A 21914-nucleotide genomic window follows, 5' to 3' on the forward strand; every position below is an offset into this window, starting at 1 on the left:
TGGACCATAAAGCACAGTCATTGCTGAAATTACCTATTTTTAAAAGGAGAAAAATACTAGGATTATGTTACAAATTGTTTATGTAATGTACTGAATCTTCACTGAGTACCGAGACTTATCCCATGAATGAGCCAGAGGGCTAATAACCTCCTGGAGCAATGAGTTTGCAATGCATTTCATTATTATACAACTACAGCATATTTGTGTAATTAAACCTTTGGAAGGTTATAAAATTGTTCCAAGCAGCACATATTATGAATTGTTTCAAGACCTTGCTGACTTTGCTTCATAGTAAGGTTAAGATAAATAAAAATGTAATGACGCCAACCAAAAAGTAAAAAGAAAATGGATCTCAGGCATTTAAATGTAAAAATTAGGCATGGCAATGGCTGGTGATTGAGATGGAAGGGTTATATTTTTATATTCGGTCTTGGGGTCCACTTCTGTTGAAATGAGCTGTCCCGGTGGGAGACATTGTTATCAAACAGGAATTATCAATGAAAACTTCTTACATTATTTACACTATGTTCTACCTGCCATCTACAGTACATCCATATTCAAACTGCTACTATTTTATCCAGCAATCTGAGCCATTTCTGTGAAAAATGCACAGTTACGCTAATAACCAGATTGGACATGATACTGGTCGTGCCTGTTTCCTGTTCCAATTTGAAATCAACTATTTAAAAAATTCTAAAAATGTATTTGATATAGAAAAAATATATATATTTAAAAAATAAATAAAATAAATAAAAAACGATTGAGTATGAACAGCCAATCAGCTTCCAGATTTGGCAGGCTTCTATTTTGCATAGATGCCCGCTGGAGCATTGACGTGTTTAACTGTGAATTCAATTTGAAATCAATCTGCACATAACATTGCCTTAACATTCTAATCTACAACTAATCTGATAACATAAAAAGCTACTTAAACATACTTTCTGACGCTGGTCTATTGAAAAGTAAAATCTTGTCTGTGACGGGACACTGCAAATAAAGGCTCAGATCGCAGCTACTGGACAGCAAATTAACAGGAAAGACATGATTGGGCCACAATTCTGTCATCAGCTGGATCCAAACAGCACCCTCCCTCAAAACCAGCCAGTCAAACAGCCAACCCTGTTTCAGTTCTTTCAGCACCAGCCAATCCACTTCCTGCCTGCATGAATGACGCCCCGCCTCCAACAACAAGTTTCGAGTCAGACTCAGTACTGCACGGACTATTCAACAGTTGTACATGTCCAAATAAATTATAATAAGAAAGAGTAAGATCCCAGTAAATAAATGTTAGCCAAATAATAATAATAATAATAATAATAATAATAATAATAATAATAATAATAATAATAATAATAATAATAACGTTTTCTCTACATGTATGTCATTTTTATATTCTAATTATGTTAGGGACTATTTTCCTCAGTGGAAGGTTACCCGGTGAAATATCAGAAGTTCAAGGTAAATATAAGTTTTAATGTTTTTTTTTTTTTTTAAAAGAAAATAAAGTAATAAATAGTTTTCTAATAGCGAAAGAGCCCTCTCGATGCGGGCTCTACCATGTGGTAGATGACCTTAACTTCCGTTAGCTCCCTCATTACGTCTCAGGACGCATAACACACGGTAGAGCCTGCATCGATGTAAAATATAGGTATTTTGTAAATAGCCCATCACTGAAAGAAACAGAGGTTTGGCATGAAATTACTGTTGTTAGGTAAGGTTTTTAAATAATAACTTATTTCTCCATTTCAAAGATAGAAGTATCATGAAAAAAGATCTACTATACAATAAGACACAATTCGTTTAATGTTAGCTTTCATTTCTATTGATGTGCTCCCACAGTTTTAATAAGCAAGAGCTTCTCTGCAGACTTATTTTAATTAAATATTTTACCATCCCTATCTAGATTTATTAACTTTGAATACAACATTATTAATCCATTCCTTCATATAAAATAGTGTGTGCACCACTTCAACATCAGATGGTGCTGCACAACTTGTTTTCTTGTAGGCCATGAACCTGTGAACGACGTTACTTATTTAAAAAAAAAAAAAATAAGATGCCACAATTCACCAAGGACAGCCATGTTTGAATATGTTTCTCAAAGCGCAGTGTGCTCAGGCCACAAAGGACATCCTGAAACACTGCAAATATTTCAACAGCTTTTAAAGACAGGTTTGGAATCGTGTGAGAACACAATTTGATGTTCTTGCTTGGAATTACCAGCAAGATCCCAGATGCTTTGCAGAAATGTACTGTTTATAGATAATCAATGTGGGCAGTAGGTATGTATGTGAAGATGCTCTTACGGGGTGTGAAGATCAAGTGATACATTAATAGGAGGCTCATGTGAAATGGAAACATCATCATTGAAAGTCACACTCAAACAAGTTTCACCAAAACTCAAAGCCACAGAGGAAGAAAATGTGAGAAAAAGGAAAGAGCCTGTAAAGGTGTAAATTATTCATTCTCACACTCTGAACGCATCTGCACAAGCCTTTCTTTTCTACTTTTAGTACTCTACTTAATAATGATGATCTTATAATTTGGCACAAAAAATCAATAAATAATTGACATGCAGCAAAATTCCCAATTCGCCATGGTTCTCTTTGAATTTATTTGCCTCTCCTCCACTTCCTGCTCTTATATTTGTATCACTTTCATGAAATAGAAAACATTCCCCTGGAAGCTCATTGATAAATACAATTTAGTTTATGTACTATATTCCAAATATATTAGTTATATAATATATTATATATTATATATTATAGATATATATATATATATATATATATATATATAATATATATATATGACTATATGTGGTGAAACACCTATCAGCACCAGAGTGGGTAGCTATTGAACAGTTTCCAATGAAAATTACACAGGACACCATAAACTGAACAGATAGAACTCCCACATAAACGCAAATACTCCACAAACAACCCCACGTTAAAAAAAAACATACAAATAATAATCAAAATGACTGTACATGACTGTAATACAGATTAGGGCTGAAAGTCTAGGAATACCTCAAACACCCACTAACCAACTGCCATCAAACATGCATACTGTAAGTATAATAGATTTACAATTAGAAACATCCATGGTCACTATAATTACTTTGTGCTGAGTCTGTTAACAGGTTCTGCTTATGAAAGATGACCATTTTCATGTATTTGTTTATTTATTTTTTGGTTAAAAAGAATACAAATAGATAAGTGCAGTGTTAAGTGTTAATAATACGACTAAAAAAATAAATAAAAAAAAAAAAAAAATAATAATAATAATAATAATAATAATAATAATAATAATAATAATAATAATAATAACACAATGCTTAATCTGCTGCTCACCATCCTTGCCAACATTTTGTCTTTTAAGTTATCCAATTCAATAAAAAAAATAAAAAGCATAATGCATTCCAGCTACTGGCAAGATTCTCCCTACAGACTACTGTACAGCACTGTCTATCCAGGCTGCCCAAAATCTTTGATAGATTGCTATAAAAAATGTCTATGAGTCATTGGTATAGCACAGCTAACAAGACACATATAATGACGCAATTGTGACTTTAAATTTAGATCATGAATGTAGTTTGCTTGTTCTGATTATAATTCTTTCATCTTTAGCATTTATACGGTGAGGATTTTTTAAGGCGATTTGATGCAAATGTCAGTGACATAGGTGCTTTTTAATTCACAAGCCTAAACTAAGTCCTGTGATTTCCTTTTGACTCAGGAGATAGTTCTTCATCATATATTATGGTCCCACAAAAAGCTAAGGATAATGTAATGTTAAATAAGTAAAGTAAAAAAGATATTAAAATATGGCAAACATGTAAATCTTTGAAAAGGGAGACAGGGTCACATTACTGGAATGACCAATCCCTTTAGCACAACTTCAGCAAATACTCTATGTCTACAACTGTCAGTATCATTTATGGAATAAAAACAAGAATCTATTTAAATCAATTATTCAAAAACAATTGATATCATATACAAGGCACCTTTGCTTGAAACACATTTAATTATTTATATGATCAGGTTTATCATTAACATGGAATGGCTGGAAACGTGGGCAATACATTCTTGCCAATTGAAGCAAGTCATCAAGCCTTACCTCTAGAGACCTGGCAGCCAGCCTCCAGTATGTATGAGATACCAAGTCAAGCACACATCTTTCTTAAATAAACCACTGTTTGATGTCAATTGCATCTCTGCCTTCTTTTTGGTTTTTTTTTTTTTATATATATATATATATATATATATATATATATATATATATATATATATATATATATATATATATATATGTATATATATATATATATATATATATATATATATATATATATATATATATATATATATATAATATATATATATATATATATATATATATATATATATATATATATATATATATATATATATATACACAGTGCCTTGCAAAAGTATTCAGACCCCTGACCAATTCTCTCATATTACCGAATTACAAATGGTACATTGAAATTTCATTCTGTTTGATGTTTTATTTTAAAACACTTAAACTCAAAATCAGTTATTGTAAGCTGACATTGGTTTTATGCTGGGAAAAAAAAAATATCTTGCTTGCATAAGTATTCAACCCCCACACATTAATATTTGGTAGAGCCACCTTCTGTCTTTTGGGGTAAGTATGTACCAGCTTTGCACACAGTGTCGGAGTGATTTTGGCCCATTCTTCTAGGCAGATTTGCTCCAGGTTATTCAGGTTGGTTGGACGACTCTTGTGGATCTCAATTTTCAAATAGTGCCACAGATTCTCAATGGGATTGAGATCAGGACTTTGACTGGGCCACTGTAGGACATTCACCTTTTTGTTCTTGAGCCACTCCAATGTTGCTTTGGCCTTGTGCTTGGGATCATTGTCCTGCTGAAAGGTGAAAATCCTCCCAAGCTTCAGTTTTTTAGCAGACTGAAGCAGATTCTCTTGCAGTATTTTCCTGTACTTTGCTCCATCCATTCTTCCTTCAATTGTAACAAGATGCCCAGTCCCTGCTAATGAGAAGCATCCCCACAGCATGATGCTGCCACCACCATACTTCACTGTAGGGATGGTGTATCTTGAGGCATGGGCAGTGTTAGGTTTGCACCACACATAGTGCTTTGAGTTTTGGCCAAAAAGCTCTATCTTGGTCTCATCTGACCACAAAACCTTTTCCCACATCGCAGCTGGGTCACTCTCATCCTTTCTGGCAAACTCCAGACGTGCTTCTAGATAGTACTTTTTGAGTAACGGCTTCTTTCTTGCCACCCTCACATACAGGCCAGTGTTATGCAGAGCTTTTGATATGGTTGACTGGTGCACCATTACTCCACTCCCAGCCACTGAACTCTGTAGCTCCTCCAAAGTGATTGTTTGCCTCTCTGTGGCTTCTCTCACAAGTTGTCTTCTTGTTTGAGTGCCTAGTTTTGATGGACGGCCTTTTCTTGGCAGTGCCTGGATGGTGTGATGCAGCTTCCACTTCCTGATTATTGATCCAACTGCTTACTGGGATATCAAAACATTTGGATATTATTTTGTACCCTTTCCCTAATCTATGCATTTGTATTACTTTATCTCTAACTTCTGTAGAATGCTCTTTGGTCTTCATTTTCCTTCAGATTCACAGCCTTACCAATGATCTTTCAACAGTGGGGTTTTTATCCAGAAAATGTAACAGCAATTTTAATGGTTCACAGGTGGAGGCCAATGGTAAGGTAATTGTGTCCTCGTTAGGGCAATTTCTTTCATCAGTGCAAACTGGGAGCTTCCACAGCACAGGGGTTGAATACTTATGCAAGCAAGATATTTCAGTTTTTTATTTTTCTTAAAAACATTTCCCAACATAAAACCAATGTCACCTTACAGTAAGTGATTCTGAGTTTCAGTGTTTTAAAATAAAATATCAAACAGAACGAAATTTCAATGTACCATTTGTAATTCGGTAATATGAGAGAATTGGTCAGGGGTCTGAATACTTTTGCAAGGCACTGTGTGTGTGTATATATATATATATATATATATATATATATATATATATATATATATATATATATATATATATATATGCACAGTATGTCAAACAGAAGAGTGCAATCATTTATGGTGAACAGTCTACCTTTAACATCTGTCGTTAATTTTAATATTGCTTGGTTTTATTATCTCCCCAAGATACAAATGCAGCTGTAGCTATGCCAGAGATAGAACCTCTTTGAAGCTGCATCTGTATACTGCACATTCATTTGCAAGCAGGTTACAGTGACTAAATGCCAGATATGTAAAATGAATTAAAGGGACTGAGCAAAGTAAAGATGCCCTGATATTATTCTTATTCTAATTTACGTCAAGCCAGATTATCCTCATCTAATTATAACTCATACACTCTGTCCCTCACTAAAATCTTTACAACACCAGTTTGAGTCATTGAAACACATTTATTTACTGAACTCATCTGAAAAACAAACCTAGGTAGGTCTTTTTAAAATTTTATTGCATTCTAACTTGTGTGCAGTTATAGCATGAGATACCTATCCAGTAGGGATTTTGGTGGGTTACAGTCTACATGCAACATATCTTTTGTGTTTTATCATATATAATATATATATATAATATATACCTTTCTCATAGACTGATCTAAAGAAGTCTCATTTTGCGTTTTAAGTTAATATTAAATGCTTGGTTTATTGGATAGAAAAGTGCAAGACCAATTCATGTGAACTGGACATCTTGGTTTGCAGGTCAGACAAGCTGCAACTTTATGTCATAATGCCAAATCCCTAAAGCTCTGGTGATAACAACAAACATACATCAAGGAGTCATGCACAGAAGCTAATTAATCAATATCAAAGGTATGTATGCTAAAAAAATGTCCAATTTTAATGATATCAATGCTTGTAAGGCTTGCACAGTACAATACTGAATTGATAACGACATCTGAAAAATACTGTAGGAGAAAAGTAGTAAAGTATTATGTATAGAATAACCTTAAAGTAATTATAGTTAACAAAATAGTTTCATAAAGCTTCTCCGCCATTCACATCAATTCGTTATGTAGCTTTCGGGTGTGCAGGTTTGAAAGAAACACATGTTTTAGCAAAGTATATTCTCTAGGTTTTAGAAATCTCTGTTTGAAAGTTATAATTTTAGAGCGTCTTGTACTTCGATCATTTCACCTGGAGGGTGAAATTGTCCTCCCCCTTTACTGGCTTCTTTCCTATCAATAACCAGTCAGCTGCTTCCCTTATTGACTGATATGCTATCAACCAGTAACATGCTTTCACCCAGAGTAAGAGCAAGTATACAATCCTTCAGTGTTCCACTAATGCACCTGCATCTTCTCCCGAAAGAAAAACATTCTGCTTCATCAGCCAGATATTTTTGCACTATGTTGCCCATGTCCTTCCCTTGGGTCATGATGACTACTAAATCTGAGGTGTTAAAAAGGACAAATTGTTAAAAGAAATTCCAGTCCACTCAGGCCCTGGAAACCCATTGCACTTGTGTCTGCACCCCTAAGTTACACTACTGTCTCCTAGGGGAAAAAAAAAAAACCCACTGCATTCAATATGTTCCAAATCCATTATTTCTATAATTATCATTCATATACTGAAGTGGACAGAAAGTATGATACCCCAAATTACACAAACAATGTAACTTTCCTGTGAGTCAGTCGTGACTGCTGATTAAAAATGTGGCTAATGATGTATGATTCTGATTGTGTCTGCACTTCATCAACCATAATCTGAAAAATCATATTGCTGCTATTAAAGCCTACAACAACAAGACTTGATTGCATCAGCTGTTACATTTGAAAATCAGTGTTGTCTATTCTCAAATATACCATATTTATTTTACCAGGATTAAATTTATGATATTTTTTCCATGAAGTACAATTACTATTTTTTTTAAATTTTTTTATTGCTGAATAGTAAGTACTGGTAAGTTGATGCTGGTAAGTGCTGTTGTTTCATATATACCTCAAAGCGGAAACAGCTAAACATGCTTTAAATACAATTAATTCTGTTGGGCCTTTGTACAAGCTTAACAACAGGAAAAGTGGAACAAAATACATGTTGACTTTATGTGAATAGGTTTAATGAGATGTTAAAAGCCTGCAGGAAATATCCAGTATATACCCATAACTCTATCAGCTTTTGTGGAGCACAAGCTTTTTTCAGGCTGTTCCCGATCCAGCTGTTTTTAGACTTTGAATGACAGTGAAAAGAAGGATGACCCTGTCAACATAAAGGCAAGTGTGACTGACTGACAGGGTATCTGGTTAGTATTAAGTCTTTTGTCAAGTTACTGTATAAGTTCTCCCCTAGCCTAGTTGAATTTCATCTAGTTTACAATATTCTTTACAAACTAACCTTTTTGGACACCTGCCATAATCTGTTAATATCATTAGCCAGTGCCATTTTTTCTTTCTTTCTTTTTTTTTTTTTTTTTGTTGCCTGTCAATGAAAAACCATGAAGAATAAATGCATTCTGACATCCTTAAGCCTGCACACGCCTCACACATTGAGGGAATGTAATGATGTATCTGTCCATCAAAGGATGGCTATTCACTGTTTCTTGTGGACTGTGCAAAGTATAGAAATGGTGTGCAGAATCCCTTTTATTGAGTTGGAATTGTGAATGACATTTACTTCTATCTTTATGTTATTTATTAATGTGCACAAAACATGATAAACACACTAAAATCCATGAAGATAAAACACCCCACCTCATCTTCAACTGATTTGCTAGCTATTATGGTGTCAGATAAAACATAATTCAGAGCCAAGGGTGATTTTTAAGTAGCTTAACAAACCCTTAACAAATTCCTGATTGTGGATAATGTGTTTCAAAGATGTCAGGTGCAATCATAAATTAATGCAAATATGCCTCAACTGCCAAATCTCTTGACTAAAAAAAAAAAACAAAGAAGAGCTGCAAATTACTTTGGAGACATTTTGTAGAGTTGGAGTAACTCGTTCTTTAAGTAACGTGTTACTGTAATATTGTTTTTGTCTATAACAAGGTAATATAGCGCGTTATATTTTTAATGGGAGTAATAATATTACAGTTACTTTCCACAAAGTATAATTTCTCTGTTATACACTTACTTTGGTGGTCTTTTCCTTTTTTTAAAGCCAAAGTACATCTCAGTTCAGTTGTAACCGCTAATGTGAACTGCTGTTTATTGTATTTATAGTCAGTATGACACGCCGTCTAACCGGAAACTAGCAAATCAGCTTACTGCAGTCCCTAAAGACGTAACTGCTATTTTCCTTGAACACATGGAAACTTTGAACACAACTTTCATTCAGGGCTGCCAGTTCTGTTTTAAAACTGCAGAATTGGGCTTCTATTTCCACGGAGTTGCTTACAATTTTATCTTGTTGCTTTTTACTATATTTTGGGCTTCTTTTCGTGATCGGTCATGTATGTTGAAAATGGTTAACACTGTAAAGGTCTGTTCAACTGAATATCATTCTTGAATACAAAAGCAAAACACATTATCTACCAGGGTTTTTGTTTTCTTTGTAAGACATAGGGGGTCGATTGCAGCGTACCATAGTTAGTCCACTAGTGGATTAACAGGTTTAGTCCACTTGCTTGGACTAAAGTTGGTACACTTGTTAATCCCGATTGCAGTGTATCAGAAGATAATCACCAGAGAGTGGATCATCCGCTAAATCGTACTAAACAAGATCATGATTACAGCGTACCAGACGTGAGATGAGCCTGTTCAGGGTGACTAATTTAGTATTATGAGGTATAAGACTAACTTAGTACTCTTGCTTGTCCTACATTACAGCACATTTTAAAACAAAGACAGGTCCATTATTCTCTGAAATAACATCTGAAAATTATTGAAATGAAAAGTGAAGCCTTTTGAAGCATTCTGTTCAGTAAGGTTCGCTCACCGATGCCGAATTGGATGAAGAGTTTTATGCTTAGTGCAAGGTTAGTGCACCTGCATAACCCAGGGTCTCAAGTGAAAGGCATCACTAAAATGTAACAGGATACAGAACTATAAACAATATTTAAAATTATTATATAAAATTGACAATTGCACTGTGTACGTTGTATCATTACATTGTGTCATTGATACACAACATTAAGCAATTATTCATTTTCTAGGTAGACTAGAATGTAGCCTATAATTTAAATATGCTGCACATTTTTCTTTTTTTTCATTTATCTCCCTTATTAAAAAAAAAAGTAGTATACTGCAGTATACTGCAAGTATGCCTGGGTCAAAATATTATGGCTTTACTATTACTGCTATGATGCTATACTTTTTTACTTTCAGTATACCAATATTTTTATGAAGGCTGTCACATATTGCCCAGCCAATTTTATTACCCCAGTTTTTCTCCCCGATTTTGTTTGCCCAATTATTATCTGTATCCTCAGCTCACCGTCTGCAACTCCCCTGCCAACTCGGGAAATGGCGGCTGGAACACGCGTCCTCCGAAACGTGGTTTTGCCAATCCGTCATTTTTCGCACTGTGGATCCACAGCGAGGCCACCAGACCTATAATGCCGGAGGACAACATAGATCTGGTGGCTCCACTGCACAATCACAGGCACCTTATAAACCACAGGGGTCAATGGTGTGAGGTGAACTGTGGATTCCCCTGCTGACCTAAGCCCTCCCTACCCGGGCAGCGCTCGGCCAATTGTGCGCCACCCCCTAGGAACCCCCAGTCACGGTCGGCTGTGACATAGCTTGGATTCCATGGTATAGGGTGCACCCGGCACTCCATGCAGGGCCCAATATTTTTTAAAGCCATAAACAAGTTGAACAACGTGATATAGATAATTTAATGTTCATGTGACCGGAAATGACGCACAGGGGTGGTTGAACTTCTTTTGGGCTTCTTTTTCAAATCCAGTTGACTTTTTTTCTTACAGAGATCTGGCAACCCTGCTTTCATAGCATGTGTGTGCACAATCAGGACTAACTGGCTTGAGTACAGAGCTTAATAAAAGCATGACAGCGATCCCAACTGGTACATAAATAGGTTTTGATGCGATACAACAAGGACTATTTAAATTTATAAACAAAACGACTAAAATAGTTTGACTGAATGTACCTTTTGAAGAACTCAAATGGCATGCATACAAATAATAAACGTATAATTGATGCATACATATGTATTTACAAAATACATGCATAACGTATTTATTACACAAATACATGTGTATCTATTATATTATGTATATAACACAATGTTTATATATATATATATATATATATATATATATATATATATATATATATATATATATATATATATATATATATAGCGGTAAAAGTATATATTAAGTAATATATAAGCCATTTTTCACAAGTAACAGCTGCTATTCTCTTATAAAAAGCCTTTCTGTAACTTAAGTTTCTTTATTTTTGTTAATTTTTTACTCCTTATTAATTACGCATGTATTGTATTGATTACAATTTGCTATATCCAGTCAATTATTATGAGTCGTATATTTATTATACAACAAACATAAAAAAAAGCACACAAAAAGAAAAAAACCTGTTTGACACATTTAACAAATGAATTACCAAGCATACAGTTAAATAGTAAACAATAGTCAACAACTGTTTCGCAGGACAAGAGAAGAGAAAGAACTATAACGACGAGTAATATGTAACTAGTAATATAATGCAGGTTTTTTTTATTAAGTAATAAGTAAAGTCATTATATTCACTGTACATCAGAATGCTGTTTTCATTTTTTCTTGCAGGCTACTATAATGTAAAACCAGAGAGAGAAAATGCTGCAGGTTGACCAGGAGCTGAAGCCTGACAGTCTCTGGCAGCAAAAAAAAGTGCATTTCCTCAGAAGAAACGAGTAAATTACTTTTTTTCTCAGTAACATGTCCAACACTGACGTTATGACTTCGCGAAACACTCATCTTGTCATGTATGTTTACTCAATACAGAAAGGATTTGTCAGTTTAGGTTTAAGAATTAAATATATTACAAAACAATATCAAACACATTTTAAAAGTAATGCCTTTTTGTGTAAAAAAAAAAAAAAAAAAGTCTTGCCATTTGTTACCACATATGATTTACAAACGTCGGGGCAATAAGAACTGTATAACAGGAATTTCACAAGATATATTACTGCCTACTGTTCACAAGCAAACACTTGTAAATAATAATTTGTTTAGCACAAGCAAGTTAAGGTCATGCATGGTCTGCAACAACAAATCCCAACCATATATTCAGAAATATCACCATGCTGATTAACCAATATTTGTGTGCAGGCACTTATTGTTTGGCACTAGTGATTAAAATGTTTATTGAGCTGCAATGTCTTGGAAAGAAGATTTAACTGCCATATCATTAATTGTTCCAGCACTAAAAACATCTCATAGCAAGTATGATGAAGCTGTAGGAAAGTAAATAAAGCAAATAAATGCATAAAAAAAAAGCTTTAATGCTACCACGTATTAATTAAGTATTTATAACTACAGTCAGCATTCGTATATACGACACTCAGAGACACGTCAGTCGTGTTTAACCGTCTTTGTTTTAAGAAATAAATCAATTCCCATTATATATGTAACACATTAATCTGTCACACGCGATTTCCGACTGTCGTTTTTCTATCTTTTGCTAAATTGCATGTCCTTTTACGTTTTATGCAGTTCTATGCATTGGTAACATTTTGATTTAATTTTGCTATTGGGTCGTTAATGGGGAATTTTACATACTGCGACAATAAGTACCAGATTTAAAAGTATGTACTTTATCTCTTTTGGCAAATGATACTTTCAGAATGATATCATGACTTAAATTAAAATCTTCTTCTGTTGAAAATATAGTACTGTACCAAAAAAATCAAATGCAGTACATTTAAACAGACAAGGGTTGGAACAGCGCAAAATGACATAATTATATGGTAGGATATGTGGGTGCTGACTGTATTAATATAAACGTATTCACAATCTGAGTTTCTGTGTTTCTGAAATAAAGACGATATAAAACTTCTATGGCTAAGCCTGTCTTACTGCTTGTAAGTGTCATCCAGCTCATTGATTTTGGCTTTTCTTTCAAAATACAATTACTTTCTTCTGTGAACATCTGCTGTCCCCCCTAGGTAAACATGCGAGCCATAAATTAGACAGCATGAGGCAGTCACTAATTGACACAAAAAGGCTCAGCTGACCCAGAAACAAATGGCTGAAAAATTGAGATTGGATCCAATTGTCAAGTTCAACTTTTACCTTGTTACTCATCATAAACTACTTCATATATGCCATGTCTCTTGGTGTTACCAAGATAACAATCCAAGTGATTCTGTAAAGGAATTAGATGGACAGTGTTATAGACTGATAGGACTTACATCGTTCACTGCAAACAAACATGCCAAGTCCAACTTGTATGTCACTGAACCTGAAGATAAATATTTGACTACTGAGAAAGAAAACTTTTGGTGCTCTAAGCATAATCAGTTAACCTTCACACCAAACATTTGGTTCTTTGCACTTCCACTAGGGTCTGTTTACCTCAAATGCCTTTGAACGGGGTATGGTAGTAGGTGCCAGGCACGCCGGTTTGAGTGTGTCAAGAACTGCAATGCTGCTGGGTTTTTTATGCTCAACAGTTTTCCGTGTGTATCAAGGATGGTCCACCACCCAAAGGACATCCAGCCAATGACAGGCCAGTGGTCGAAAATGGCTCATTGATGAAAGAGGCCAAAGGAGGCTGACACGAATTGTGCAATTGTGCATAGATATTGTTAGTGCTAGAACGAACACAGGATTTTCACGTTCGGATATTCGCTCATAATTTAAATATTCGTTCGGACATTTGTTTGTTTTCAAAAAGCATTAAAAGTCATTTTATTGCTCAGAGCGCAGGCAGAAACAGCCTAACAGCAAGACATTTCACTATGTAACATGTTAAAATAAAAAATAGTAAATAATACATTGTGTAGGCCTTACTTTACCCCAGTAAATTAACTACAAAACAAAGGATGCCAAATAGTAGTTAACCCTTTGGCGCCGAGCCATTCTAATTTTGGTGCTTAAGCCCCGATGACGTATCCTCTCTTCCGAGATGTCTCAAAAATAAGCTGTGGTGGAAACAGTTTTTTCCCAGTTGAGTGGAAAGGTAAATTACATTATGTACTAAAGAAAGATTTGTTGTATTGTGTTGTTCAGAATGCTGGAGTGGAAACAGAACAGTTACTGGTGCCTCTGTCAAATAGGCTTACAGTACTGCAGTTTGCACACAGATACTTGTTTGGGGGATACTTAAGTATTGAGAAAACTACCCAGAAGACTTTAAGAGAGTTATTTTGGTTAGGATTGTATAAAGAGGTGGACAGATACTGTAATGAGTGCAGAGTGTGTCAGTTAACAAGCCCCTGCTCACACTTCAGAGCCACCATTGGTATCCTGCCCATTATTGACGTACCGTTTGAGCGGATCGCCAAGGGTGGGTTAGGACTGCTGCTCGAGTCAACCAGGGGTCATGAGTATATTTTAGTTATTCTTGACTATGCTCCCCACTATCCCAAAGCAATCCATTTAAGTAATATGACCTCAAAAACAATAGTCAATTAACTGGTACAAGTGTTTTCTAGTGGAGATGCCCCAAGAAATTTGAACAGACCAGGGAACCCTGTTTGTCTCTAAATGAATCTGTGCATATTATTAAAAATATTATCCATATGCACGTCAGTGTTTCACCCACAAACAGACAGACTTGTGGAGAAGTTTAATAAAACATTAAAACACATGTTGCGTAAGGTGGTAAGCAAGCAAGGGAAGAATTGGGACACAATGTTGCCTTTTTTAATGTTCGCAATACAGGAGATACCACAGTCATCAACAGGCTTTGCTCCGTTTGAGCTGCTGTACGGGAGACTGTCTTGTGCTATCCTGGACATTGCTAAGGAAATCTGGGAAGGACAAACCTATGGGGAAAGAAGTTGACCACATCATTGAAATGAGAGAAAGGATTACAAATGTGACTCCCATAGTAAGGGACCACATGGAAAAAGCACAAAGCACATATGGCAGGTGCCATATGAGATAATCAAAGCTGTGGGGCTGGTCAATTATAGTTAAACAAGCTGAATGCAGAAAAAAAGGACCTGATTTATCATGTGAACCTGTTGAAACCCTGGAGGGGTAGGGAACAAGTTCTGATAGTTGAGGAGGACTGTGATGAGTCAAAGGGTTTTCGGTCTGTGATTCAGCCTCCCGACAGTAGATGGCATCAAACCAACTCGGGACTTCCCTTACCAAGATCTCGTGACCATGGCAAAAGTCATCTTTTGAGGGGCGGCACCTTGGTGAGGGGCGGAAGTACGAGTATGTAACTTCCAGCCACTGGAGTCAAGTGAAAGAGAAGGACACGTGTCGGTTGGGGATTGGTGTTCCACTGACTACAGAGGCGGGACATTACATACTAAAGGGAACGTACTACTGTGTTCGGGGTTGGTCCGAAAGTAAAGTAGGAGGAGTAACGGGTGGAGGGAGAGTCTGGTTTTGTGCAGCGGGAATTTTTGAAACACTAACATTTCTTTTGTCTTTTTTTTGTTTATGTATGGTCACCACGAAGACAAATTAAAGACGAGTCATCACAGTTTGTTTTGGATTCCACCCCTGCACTCCTTCCCTCACACCATTTTGTTTTTCGTTTGTTATTTAATCCTTTTGTTGTGTATAGAAAATAAAAATAAATTATTTTATTTCTGTACACATAAATTACTGTCTGGACATTCCATTTAATACACTCTTGCCTCACAAGGACATAGACAGGGATAACAGTATAACCACTAATAAAATACAGATTGGCGCAGGCCTAGGAGAACTTTAGCGTAGCTGAAACGATTGCCCATAACAATGACCTGTTTACCACTTTACCAAGTCATTGTTGCCTGTTAAACTAACTTAATAAAGCACAATATTTTTATGCCACCAAGGGTTAAAAGTCCGGGTAAGACCGTATAGGTTTCCAGAAGCAAAAAAATAAAATAAAAGCAGAAGTGAAGAAAATGCTAAAGATAGGAATAATTGAAGAGTGAAACAGTGAGTGGACCAGCCCCATAGTTTTAGTTTCAAAGCTGGATTTTGTAAAGATTTTAGAAAACCGAATGACATATCGAAAATTGGGAAAACCTAGGTTTGTATCCACCCTAGGCTTAGAGATATTGGCAAATTCCCTTAACAAACAGGGCGAAGGAGAAAACAGCATGTCATTCCAAAGGGGCTCTTCCACTAGTCTGTTTGACCTTTTGGGTTACACGGTTCACCCGCAATGTTCCAGAGGTTGAGAAATACAATCTTAAAACCCCACACTCAATATGCATCAGCCTAGCTGGACCTCACAGCACAGTGAAGATTGTGACTCTCACTTGCACAAAGTGAAGGCGGTGCTGAATAGACTCAGAGAAGCAGGTCTTCTGGCTAACCCCGGAAAGTGCTGTGTGGAGTTAATGGAAGCCAAATATTTGGGCTATGTTGTGGGTGGAGGGCTAACTAGACCCCAATGGAGCAAGGTCAAGGCCATAAAGACCTGACCCCAACCAATAAATAAGAAACAGATAAGCGCATTTCTGGAAATTGTTGGCTATTTTCTGATATTCGTACCTAACTTTGCATCGGCTGCAGCTCCACTAACAGACCTAACCAGGGTTACAGCGCCAAATGTGGTCAAGGGAGGCAGAAGAAGCCATTAGTCATCCCAGATTTAAAAAAATAAAATAAAAAAATAAGACAGACACATCGAGGCTGGCTTACGTGTAGTACTGTCACAGGTAGTAGATGGTGAGAATTAGATGAGTATAAAAAGAGTGTTTGGCAGTCAAATGGGCCGTGTAAACTAAGATATTATCTGTTGGTAAGAGAATTTATCCTGATTACGGATCATGTCCCACTAAAGTGGATGAGGGTTAATAAGGAAAAGAATTCTACAGTCATGCTGTGGTTTTTATCATTACAGCCGTACTGCTTTTCCATTGAGCATAGGACGGGCATAAAACATGAAAATACGGATGGACTGTTAAGGATACACTGCCTCTCAGCTGGGGCGCTCTTTTATATATATATATATATATATATATAGGTATATATATATATATATATATATATATAGATATATATATATATATAATATCTATATATATATATATATATATATATATATATATATATATCTGCCTTAATTCTACTATTGCTGAATTGTTCTGCAATTATTTCTTCTTCCTTGGCACCCTGTCACCTCCTGAGCAACTGTGTACATTTTAGGGGGGTGATGGTCCCTCCATCACTCAGACTTGGTTGACCTCTGAAGAGGTTGAGTGCCGCTCCCACCAGACCTGAAGTTGAGATCCTGGGCCAAAATGATTAATAATTCAATGTGTGTTTGCCATAAATACAGAAATACTATGTGGCTTTACTTCCACTGTTAAATATGTAAATCTCAAAATAACAAATATTCACTAAATCTAAAAGAACAAATCAATCAAGTGATAACTCCTGTTTTCCTACAATAAGACAGTCATATTTTTATAGTGATTTCTAAAAACACATGCCATTGACTTTATTTCTGTGTTACTGCTTCTCGGATGATGATCTTTAAATCACCTTCAAAATAAAACAGCAATTTGGGTTCTTTCTTTGTCCAGTGTCAATCATACTACTGCTGTGATAATGTCATAAGTGTCATTTAATGGGGTTAACAACATAATTTGGCAGTTCTTGTAGTTTTACACAATGAGGCAAATATTAAGTTAAATAGACAATTTAGGTTTTGTAAATAATAAAGTAAGCTGTTAAAATCATAACAATAAGGCCCATTAAGTTAAAGATGATTGCATTTAATGTACAGTCAATGTTGTGTGTCTCTTTGTTTCAAATCAATACATTAAAAGCTGTTGATAGCTGACAGCTTCTCTGTGACTAGCGTTTTTTTAGTGCCCACTAACAATTTGTAGCCAATGTTGAAGTTGGTGGCAAATGATCTGTAATAATTTCCTATATTTTTTCACTCCCACCGGAGGGCACACACTCGCATAAAGGAAGTTACCCACATGCTGTGCACAATCAAGATAGAATAATCATAACAGCTAAAGGCAGAGCAAAGATCTTACTCTTTCTGTCCCCTGCTTCTGGTAAAAACAGGAGCAACAATTCATTGACAATATTAAAATGAGGTCACTGACTCTTCTAAATTAATTACAATATTTTAGACTACATAAATATTTTTTTTTTCATAGAAACAAACTTCTACCCTTTCATAGATCCTTAAATAATCTCTTTCAGAAATTGCGTTGTTTATTCAAGTAAAAAAAAAAATCTAAAATAACAGCACTCAAGGTTTTGTTTTAAAATTTTAATGCAAAGGTCCTCAAACCTCTGCCTCGTTTTATCAGATCCACTGGGTTATTACATATTCGGAGACACAAGGAAATAACCTGGTAGGATTTAAATTAATATTGCCAGTCGGCACCTACAATGATTCTGTACTTTAATTATAAAAATGTTTTAAAAGTTCAAGAAATTGCAGAACCCCCTTGCTTGCTATTTAGAATCATTTAACGCTAGATCATATTCATTGGTATTTAAAGGTGCACTTGGGGAATAATACATTTTCTTGTAATTTAACTAAATCAGTGTGCAGATGTGTACTCAGGGTCTCACTGATCATCTGCCATACAGATGGAAAACACATAACGTTGTAATAAAGTAGCTTCTCTACTATCCAGCACTTATGATCTGTTATATTAATGTTTGCTTAGCAATGCCCTGGATGATTACTTTGGGTATAGTGAAGAGAAGATACATCTCAGAGAGTAAACTTGAATCGCTAGAATTGAATGAAAATATAAATGTCATGAAGTTCCTCTTCTGAAGCAGTGTTCATCTTTAATGATCAAAACCAATCTTCATAAATAATAATAATAATAATAATAATAATAATAATAATAATAACATTCTTTTTATCACATAGAATTAACAGCAAGTTTGTGTGTTGGCAAATTGATTTATATGTCAGATTTAATTATAGCTTTAGGCCTCTTGTGACTCCTCCTCCTGCAAAAAGTGAGGGGGCAATGTACTCAGTTAGGTAAAGAATGAATTTATGTACTGCAGCATACAGTATCACTGCCTTCTCAGCATAGTTTATCTTTGCTGTCTCGTCAGTACAATGCTATTTCTACCTCCTATACTTCTCACTTCTGTTATTTTATTATTAGAAATCTGGATTATAGTCTGACTTTCTGAAACTGAGGGGGCTGGTTATAAAGATGGCCAAGCAAAAATGAGGTACGCTTTTATATGAAGAAGTCTGATCTGCCATGGTTACAGGTAAAGATGACACAGTGTAATGTATATAATATAATGGTATGACCTAATAACTTTAGTAAAAATAGCTTTGAGAGTTTACTCCAAAAGCATAGATTATCTTTGTTAAAATCAGATTTTTTCTTTTTACAGACTAGAGTAAAAATACACGTTCCTGCTGAACACCTTGTATATAACAGGTAAGTTTAGTAGGTACATTTATTTATTTATACAGCATCTTTCATACAACAGTATCTAAAAGCAAATAAAAACAAAAATTACAATAAAATTAAACATGTGTTTAGAAGAGATAACATTTGTAAAATCTACATTTAATTCATCAGGGATGAACAAGGTAAAATAATTCCAGGAAGAACTAAAATTTTACTGGGCTAAACAGAAAAAGGGGTTTGTAAATGTAAATTGGTTGTAGTGACAAAGCTACTGACCAACAATAAATACAAGCAAACCTGCCTTTTTTTTTGTTGAGTCTTAAAACATAAAAATAAACCTCCACATATAGTCAGGCACTGGGTTTGACAGTTTTTTTTTTTTTTGGCATGGTTTTCAGTAAATGTCCATCTGTCTTCCTCCCCTGGGTACTTATTATTCTCTGCTTTCCAGGGGTTTTTCTGCCAGCAGCCAATTGAAGTTCCTTTCCCTGCTTTCCAAACACTGTCCGCTTTCTGCATCCATGATGTTTTTTGATCACTGACATCACCTGTCTAACAGTGAATCTATTTTTTCAGATAATTACCAGTTAAAATTCTAAATTGAAAAAGGAGCTGTGAAGCAGATTAATATAAACCACAAATGTATTGATGCCCCAGCCCACATTGACATCTATTTGCCAGGAGTGAGTACTGTCTATACCTGTAGGCATTTCATGCATGATATACCCGTGTATGAGGGGTTAGCAGTCATCTTCTGCAGGTAGAGGCTGCAGAACATTCTTCTTCTTATTATTTAGCAAATGCTTTTATCCAAGATGACTTACAGAGACTACAACTCTCTGTAAGTCTCTGTATAAAACACAGAGCTTAATTTGTATAGAGGTGAAAAAAAAATGATTACATGTTTAGGTCTAGTTTATATATGCATCATAAAACATGGCAGTATACTGGTTAGTTTATTGTCTGGATTTGCTACAAATGAGGTCAAAAGGTGTCAATAAGGGTTAAACTATATAGAAGGTATATATACACATGTATTTAAGCCTTGTGGCTGTCGATCATCTCTGCACAACAAAAGAGAAGTCAAGCAATGGAAGGGAGGATCAGTTGTTAAAACCCAACCTCTCAGCCTGTCAGGAAGTGTGCAAGTGATTAACATAATTCTACACGGCTTGCTACTATGAAAGATAATAAACCCAAATACTTAATTGATAGCGTTCAGTGATTTTTATTTTATTTAAATTATTTTACCAATGCATCCCTGGCCTCTTACCAATGCAAATCCTCAAAAGAGGGTCTTGTATTTTCCAATAACCCCATGCTTTTTAATGTAATCTTTTACAATAAATGTGGTCATTAAGGTCAAGTGATCAGCTTACAGGAGAAGTGTCTGTATTGTTTTCTAAAAAAATATCTGGGGCCAGATACAAGCTTTATATTCACTCGATAATATATCAGGTAATCTTCTAACTTGGGACTTGAACACATGATCTTCTCACTCTTTGTCGTTTGCTGTATACATTTATAGCATGCATACTCCCTTTTTAAAATGAACGTTGTGGATGGCTCTTTCAACAATGCAGGCCAATTGCTAGTCATTTAAATAAACTTTTAATTTACATCATGATGCAGAGAACTTATTCCAGAAATAGCAAACTGAGTATGTGGTGTTTACCTCAGGGACTTCTAGCAAGAATTCACACCCATCCCAAACCACAGGGACCAAACATCTTTTCTGCACCAGGAGGTCCTCAGAGAGGTTGAGTTTTAACAACTGATCCTCCTTTCCACTGCACGGCTTCTCTTTTGTTGTGCAGAGATGATCGACCGCCAGTTAATAGATATACATACACAAAGAACTTAAATACATGTGTATGTATACCTTCTCTATAGTTTAACCCTAATTGACACATTTGGACTTCATTTGTGGCAAATCCAGACAATAACTAACCAATGTACTGCCATGTTTTATGATACGTATATAAACTAGCTCTAAACATGTATTCACAATAATTTTCACCTTTATACAAATTAATCTCTGTGTTATACATTGTGCTGCAGTTTCTATAATTTTTAATTTTTTTCATGTTAAATGACTATAAGCTTTTCCTGTTCTCTCAGTTGTATATATACAGTACAATAAAACGCATTCCCATCACTTATAACCCAAAATTGGATAAGTTGTGTAGGTATAATTAGTGCTCCCTTTAAACCTTAATTTTTAGTTGTTAAACCTCAATTGAATACCAGATTGTTTAAATTAGCGGCGCACTACTAGAAACTAACGCAGTGGAAATTAATAAGCTGAATTCGGTGATTACAGCCAGAACGAAATGCAGGTTCAACTAGAATCAGTTGAGAGCAATGCACGTCGTTTGTTAACTTAAGTCAAGATATGAAGATATTAAG

At 35.3% G+C, this 21914-nt stretch overlaps 1 long non-coding RNA gene across 1 annotated transcript in view; it reads right to left on the reverse strand.

Moving 5' to 3' along the window:
- Window positions 1-21914, reverse strand: part of LOC121299345 — a 174812-nt gene that overhangs the window by 52008 nt on the left and 100890 nt on the right. The gene's annotated exons all lie outside the window — the stretch shown is intronic.

Source organism: Polyodon spathula, chromosome 1 (genome assembly GCF_017654505.1).
Source record: "Polyodon spathula isolate WHYD16114869_AA chromosome 1, ASM1765450v1, whole genome shotgun sequence".
Classification (NCBI taxonomy): domain Eukaryota; kingdom Metazoa; phylum Chordata; class Actinopteri; order Acipenseriformes; family Polyodontidae; genus Polyodon; species Polyodon spathula.